The sequence below is a fragment of the Balaenoptera ricei genome, chromosome 3 (assembly GCF_028023285.1).
Source record: "Balaenoptera ricei isolate mBalRic1 chromosome 3, mBalRic1.hap2, whole genome shotgun sequence".
Lineage (NCBI taxonomy): Eukaryota > Metazoa > Chordata > Mammalia > Artiodactyla > Balaenopteridae > Balaenoptera > Balaenoptera ricei.
The window spans coordinates 70,328,796-70,335,401 of NC_082641.1; the positions used below are offsets into that span (position 1 = coordinate 70,328,796).

At 41.8% G+C, this 6,606-nt stretch overlaps 1 pseudogene; it reads left to right on the forward strand.

Moving 5' to 3' along the window:
- The first annotated feature begins 5,719 nt into the window (after positions 1-5,719).
- Positions 5,720-6,357, forward strand: LOC132363688 (60S ribosomal protein L7-like; annotated as a pseudogene).
- Positions 6,358-6,606: the final 249 nt, after the last annotated feature.

A 6,606-nucleotide genomic window follows, 5' to 3' on the forward strand; every position in this document is an offset into this window, starting at 1 on the left:
ATCCTTTCCTATGATGTCATAAATATATTTTCTCTAAAATGTTTATGGTTTATCCTTCACACTTATGCTTATTTCTTCAGCAATGGACTTCTGCATATGGCATAAGGTAGAAACCTAATTGCATTTTCCTTCTACATGGATAATCAATTATTCTATCAATGTTAGAATAAAGCCACCACTAAGTTTTTGTACCTATTGCTAAGTATTCCTGTTAAATCTGAAATTTTAGAAAGAGGAGGAGGTATATATGCAGTCATAAGCATAAAAATATATCAACAGTCAGAAGCCATTCAGTCTTTTGTTAGCTGAACAGCTAGTGGAGGTTATGAAAAAGAAGGAAGAATGATTTCCACTGCAGAGAACTTCCAATGCTATATTGAAAGGGAGAGGGTAGAAGAAAGGAAAAAACAAAAAGGAAATGGGTGTCCAGTTAGGGTGAAGACAGTGAGATGTATCCTAAATAGGAATTATTTATAATGTACAGGATATTCATAAGCCTGAATGTGGAATCAGAAACCATCTGACCTTAACTTTAAAATATATATGTTTTTAAGAAGACCTTTATTTATTGTCTACTTTAATTCCTTCATCTTGTCAGATATACATGGAAGAAAGAGAGATATGAAGTGACTACCCAAAAGATACACGGTGGGTTAGGGGCAAAGCTGTGATTATAGTTTAGGTCAGACTTGTGAGGGTAGTAGCCTATAGCCAAATAAAAATGACAGGGATACACATTATTTGTGTTTATCCATCAACACAGTTCGAAAACTTTTTTGACTTTTCTTTATTTGCTAAATGTATAGAAATGTAAACCCTAGCATAATGTAAAAGATACATTTTGAAAATTTTATTCTTTATGCCTCTACCAAGAAGGAACTTTAAGCCTAAAATAATTTCTATCATATTCTTAGCATGAGTGGATTTCATCTTTTAAAGCTTATCAGTTGGCTTCAGTGTGGAAAACATAAGCAATAAAATATTTCTCTCTTGATAAACAAGCTGAACATTCTCACCGCTGGTTAGCATGAATAGTTTTGTTTGGCTACTGACAGATAATAGTTTGAGGATAGCATAAAAGAGTAACCAAAAAACACACATGTTTAGCTTCACTAGACTTCTTTTATAGTTGATAAAATGTTACAAAGCTCACAAGCTATGATCCATGTATTTATGACTTGAGGTTCTATAACTTTATTTTCTCTTGTGGACAAAACACACAATAGCTATAATAATTTGTCTTATAGATAGAATTTTCATTCTTTGACAAAGATGTACCGTTCTGGGTTATAGCACTTGACTGCCCGGAAATTATTTCTCAGCCTACTATCTACAAAAGCAACTTTTACTTTGTAGATATGCATCAGGAACTTGGAACTCTGGAGGGAGGTTCTTCCTTTCTTCTTTAAAACAAAATTGTTCTGCAAATAGCTAGTGAGTCATCAACTTCTTAGGTTTATGAAGTACTGTTCAAGTTGTTTCTTAATTTTTTGCATCCTTAAGACTTGACTCTATCTTAACATTGTCGCCATATCAAAAGATGGACCAAAACCACAAAGTGAGACCAGATCATTTTATAGGAAAGTGAAATACAGAGTAGAGCAAAGGGAATGTTATTGGTAAGAATTTATCTTTAAATAAAAATTACAATAAGAGGATTAAATACAAGTTTAAAATAGTCTTATAGGTGCCTGGCAAGATGGCAGAGTAGGAAGACCTTGAGCTCACCTCCTCTCATAGTCACACCAAAATTACAACTATTTACAGAGCAACTGTTGATGAACGATACTGGAATCTAGCAGAAAAGATCTTCTATTATACAACTAAAGATATAAAGAAGGAAACACAATGAGACAGGTAGGAGTTAAGACCCATACCCTCGAGTGGGCGATACACAAACAGGAGGACAATCAAAACTGCAGATGTTCTCCCCAAGGAGCAATGGGTCTCTGCAGCCCAGGGGTGCTTCACCAGGAAGACAAGACCCCAGAACGTTTGGCTTTGAAGGCCAGAGGGACTTACTTTTGGAGACACAGAGGGCTGTGGGAAACAGAGAAATCTCACGTGCTCCAGGATCCAAGGTAGAAGCAGTAATTTGAAAGGATCCTGGGTCAGACCTACCTTTTCATCATGGAGAGCCTCCCAGACGGGCAGGAGGCAACTGGAGCTCACCCTGGGGACATGACACTGGTGGCAGCTATTTTTGGGAGCTTGTTCTACCATGTGGACTCTCTTGCTGGTAAGCATCGTTTTGGAATCCTCCCACTAGGTTATTAATACTAGAACCCAACTCTGCCCACCAGCCTGTTGGCAACAGTACTCAGACGCCTCAGGCCAAGCAGCTAGAAACACAGCACCATCTACCAACAGGCTTTCTGCCTTAAGACCCCCTGAGCCCACAGCTGCCCCAGGACATAGCCCTGTCCACTAGAGGGATCAAGACCCAGCAGCACATATCAGTGCACCAGCACTAGCCCCGGGACCCCCAGGGCCCTGCAGCCAGAGACCTCAGGACACAGCTCTGCCCACCAGTGGGCAGGCACCACCCCTAGGACCTCCTGCTCCCTGGCCATATCCACCAGTGAGCTGGCACTAGCCTCAGGACCAGCCTCACCCACCAGTGGACAGAAATTAGCCATGGGACCCCCTGGGCCCCAGCCCCACCAACAAGCAGGTGGACACCAGCCCCAGGACAACTGCAACCCCACAGCCTGTCATGACAGGACTCAGCCCATCCACCAGCAGGGTGGCATCAACCCTGGGACCACCTAGGCTCCAGTCCTGCTCACCATCAGGCCAACACCAACTCTGAGATACCTTGGACCCCTCAGCCAGCCATCCCAGGATTCAGCCTCAAACCCTAACAGGCTGACACAAGCTTTGGGACACCCTGCACCCTGCAGCCAGCCATGTCAGGAATAGGCCTCACCCACAAGAGGGCCAACACCAGCTCCAGGACCCCCAGGGCCTGCAGCCAGAGACACTAGGATCCAGCTCTGCCTGCCAGTGGGCTGACACTAACACCAGGACTTGGCTTCACCCATTGGTGGGCAAGTACCAGGCCCAGGATCTCCTGGGCCCTGACACCATCCATCAGCAGGTAGACAGTGACCCCAGGACAACCACAGCCCTTCACCCTCCCTCGTCAGGACCCAGCCAACCCACCAGCAAGCTGGCACCAGACCCAGGATGCCATGGGTCCTGGCCCCACCAAACAGCAGGCCAACACTAGCTCCGAGATACCTTTGACCCCTCAGTCAGCTGCCTAGGATCCCGCCCTATTTACCAGTGGGCCAGTACCAGCTTTGGGACACCCTAGAACCTGTAGCTAGTCATATTAGGAATTGACCCCATGCACCAGCAGGCCGACACTAGATCTGGGAATCCTGGCCTCACAACCACCCACCCCAGAACCTGGTTCTGCCTACCAGTGGGCCACCACTAGTCCTGGGTTCCCCTAGGGTTCCATAGCCAGCTACCTCATGACCCAGCCCTGCCAACCAGTGGCCAGTAGCCTCTGCACAAGGCAGGGCTGGCTACCAACTGGACCAGGGGCCAGCCATGCCTACCAGACCGCAAACAGTAGTCAGCCAGCCACAACAGAGGGACCCACACAGTCCAAATAGGGAGTACCACTAGAGAATATAGCTCTGATGACCAGAGGAGAATGCACTGTTAAGATGCATAGGATGCCTCCTACAAAAGGCCACTTCTCCAAGTTGGGAAATGTAACCAACCTACGAGATACATAGGAATAAAGTCAGCAAATTAGGTAAAAAGAGATGACAGAGGAACATGTTTCAAAGGAAGGAATAAGACAAACCCCCAGAAGAACTACATAAAGTGGAGATAGTAATGATTATAAAGATTATCAGAGACTCAGAGAAGAATGAACACAGTGAGAAGTTTAACAAAAAGTTAGAAAATATAAAGAAGAACCAAAAAGAGCTGAAGAATACAAAATTGAAATGAAAAACTACACTAGAAGGAATCAATATAGATTATAAGATACAGAGGAATAAGAATGGATCATTAAGCTGGAAGGCAGAGTAGTAGAAATCACTGAAGCTAAACAGAAAAAAAGAAAAAAACAACAAAAAGAAATTAGGACAGTTTAAGAAATCTCTGGGACATCAAGCATACTAACATTCACATTATAGGGATCCCAGAAGAAGAGAGAAAGAAAGAGGCAGAGAACACATTTGAACATAATAGCTGAAAACTTCCCTAACCTGCGAAAGAAAACAGATATCCAGGTCCAGGAAGCACACAGAGTCCCATACAGGATCAACCCAAAGAGGACCAAACCAAGAAACATTGTAATTAAAATGGCAAAAGTTAAAGAGAGGATATTAAAAACAGCAAGGAAAAGCAACAAATTACATACAAGGGAACTCTCATAAGGCTATGATCTGACTTTTCAGCAGAAACTCTGCAGGCTAGAAGTGGATGGCACAATATATTTAAAACAATGAAAGGGAAAAATCTAAAACCAAGAATACCCTACCTGGAAAGGCTTTCATTCAGATTTGATGGAGAGATCAAAAGTTTTACAGACAAGCAAAATCTAAGAGTCCGGCACCACCAAACCAGCTTTATAAGAAATGTTACAGGAACTTTTGTAAGTGAAAAAGGAAAGGACACAACTACAAATGTGAAAATTACAAAAGGAAAAAGCTCATCAGTAAAGGCAAATGTACAGTAAAGGTAGTAAATCAACCACATATAAAGTTAGTAGGAAGGTTAAAAGACAAAGGTAGTAAAATAATCTATAGCTGCAATAAGTAGTTAAGGGATACACAGAACACAAATGTGTAAAATATGATGTCAAAAACAGCAATCATGGGTGAGGTGAGTAAAAATGTAGGTTTGTTGAAATGAGCTTGAAATTAAGAGATAATCAACTTAAAATAATCATATATATATATATATACACACAGAGATTGCTATATATAAACCTTATGGTAACTACAAACCAAAAATCTATAAAAGATACACACACAAAAAAGAGAAAATAATCCAAACATAAACTAAAGATAGTCATCAAATCAGAAGGGAAGAGAACAAAAGAAGAAAGGAACAAAAAGAACTACAAGACAACCCCCAAATAATTAACAAATTGGCAATAAGTACATACCTATCAATAATTACTTTAAATGTAAATGGACTAGACACTCCAATCAAAAGTCATACGGTGCTCTTTCCTGGCTGGAACCATGGAGGGGGCAGAAGAGAAGAAAAAGAAGGTTCCTGCTGTGCCAGAAACCCTTAAGAAAAAGTGAAAGATGGGACTTCCCTGGTGGTCCAGTGGTTAAGAATGCCTTCCAATGCAGGGGACACAGGTTCAATCCCTGGTTGGGGAACTAAGATCCTACATGCCACAGGGCAACTAAGCCTGCGCACTCTAGAGCCTGTGCACCACAACTAGAGAGCCCATGTGTTGCAACTACTGAGCCCATGTGCTCTGGAGCCCACACGCCACAACTAGAGAGCCTGCACACTGCAACTACTGAGCCTGGGCACTCTGGAGCCTATGTGCCACAACTAGAGAGAAGCCTGTGTGCCACAATGAAAGATCCCACATGCTGCAGTGAAGATCCCACATGCTGCAACTAAGACCCAATGCAGCCAAATAAATAAATAAATAAATGAATAAATTTTTTTTTTAAAAAAAGAAAAAGTGAAAGAATTTCACAGAGCTTAAGATCAAGAGCCTAAGAAAGAAATCAAAAAGATGTTTTGAAAGGCAAGGAGGAAGCTTATCTATGAAAAAGCTAAGCATTATCACAAGGAATACAGGCTGACTGAAATCTGAACAGCTAGGATGGCAAGAAAAGCCGGCAACTTCCAGGTACCCACAGAACCCAAATTGGCATCTGTCATCAGTATCAGAGGTATCAATGGTGTGAGCCCAAAGGTTTGAAAGGTGTTGCAGCTCCTTCACCTCTGTCAGATCTTCAGTGGCATCTTAGTAAAGCTCAATAAGGCTTCAATTAACATGCTGAGAATTGTGGAACCATACATTGCATGGGGGTACTCAAAACTGAAGTCAGTAAATGAACTGATCTACAAGCGTGGTTTTGGTAAAATCAACAAGAAGCAAATTGCCCTGATGGATAATGTGTTGATTGTTTGATCTCTTGGCAAACATGGCATCATCTGCATGGAGGATCTGATTCATGAGATCTATACTGTTGGAAAACTTTTCAAAGAAGTAAACAACTTCTGTGGCCCTTCAAATTGTCTTCTCCATGAGGCAGAATGAAGAAAAAGACCACCCATTTTGTAGAAGGTGGAGATGCTGGCAACAGGAAAGACCAGATCAACAGGCTTATTAGAAGGATGAACTAAGGTATCTACCGTGATTACTTTTGTAATCTAGTCAGTTAATAAACAGTGACTGTTTTCGAATTGAAAAATAATTTCACAGAGTGGCTGAATGGATACAAAAACATGATCCATATATATGCTGCCCACAAGAGACTCACTTCACATCTAAAAATACACACAGGCTGAAAGTAGTGGATGGAAAAGGCATTCCATGCAAATGAAAATGAAAAGAAAGCCAGGGTAGCAATATTTATATTAGACAAAATGACTTTAAAA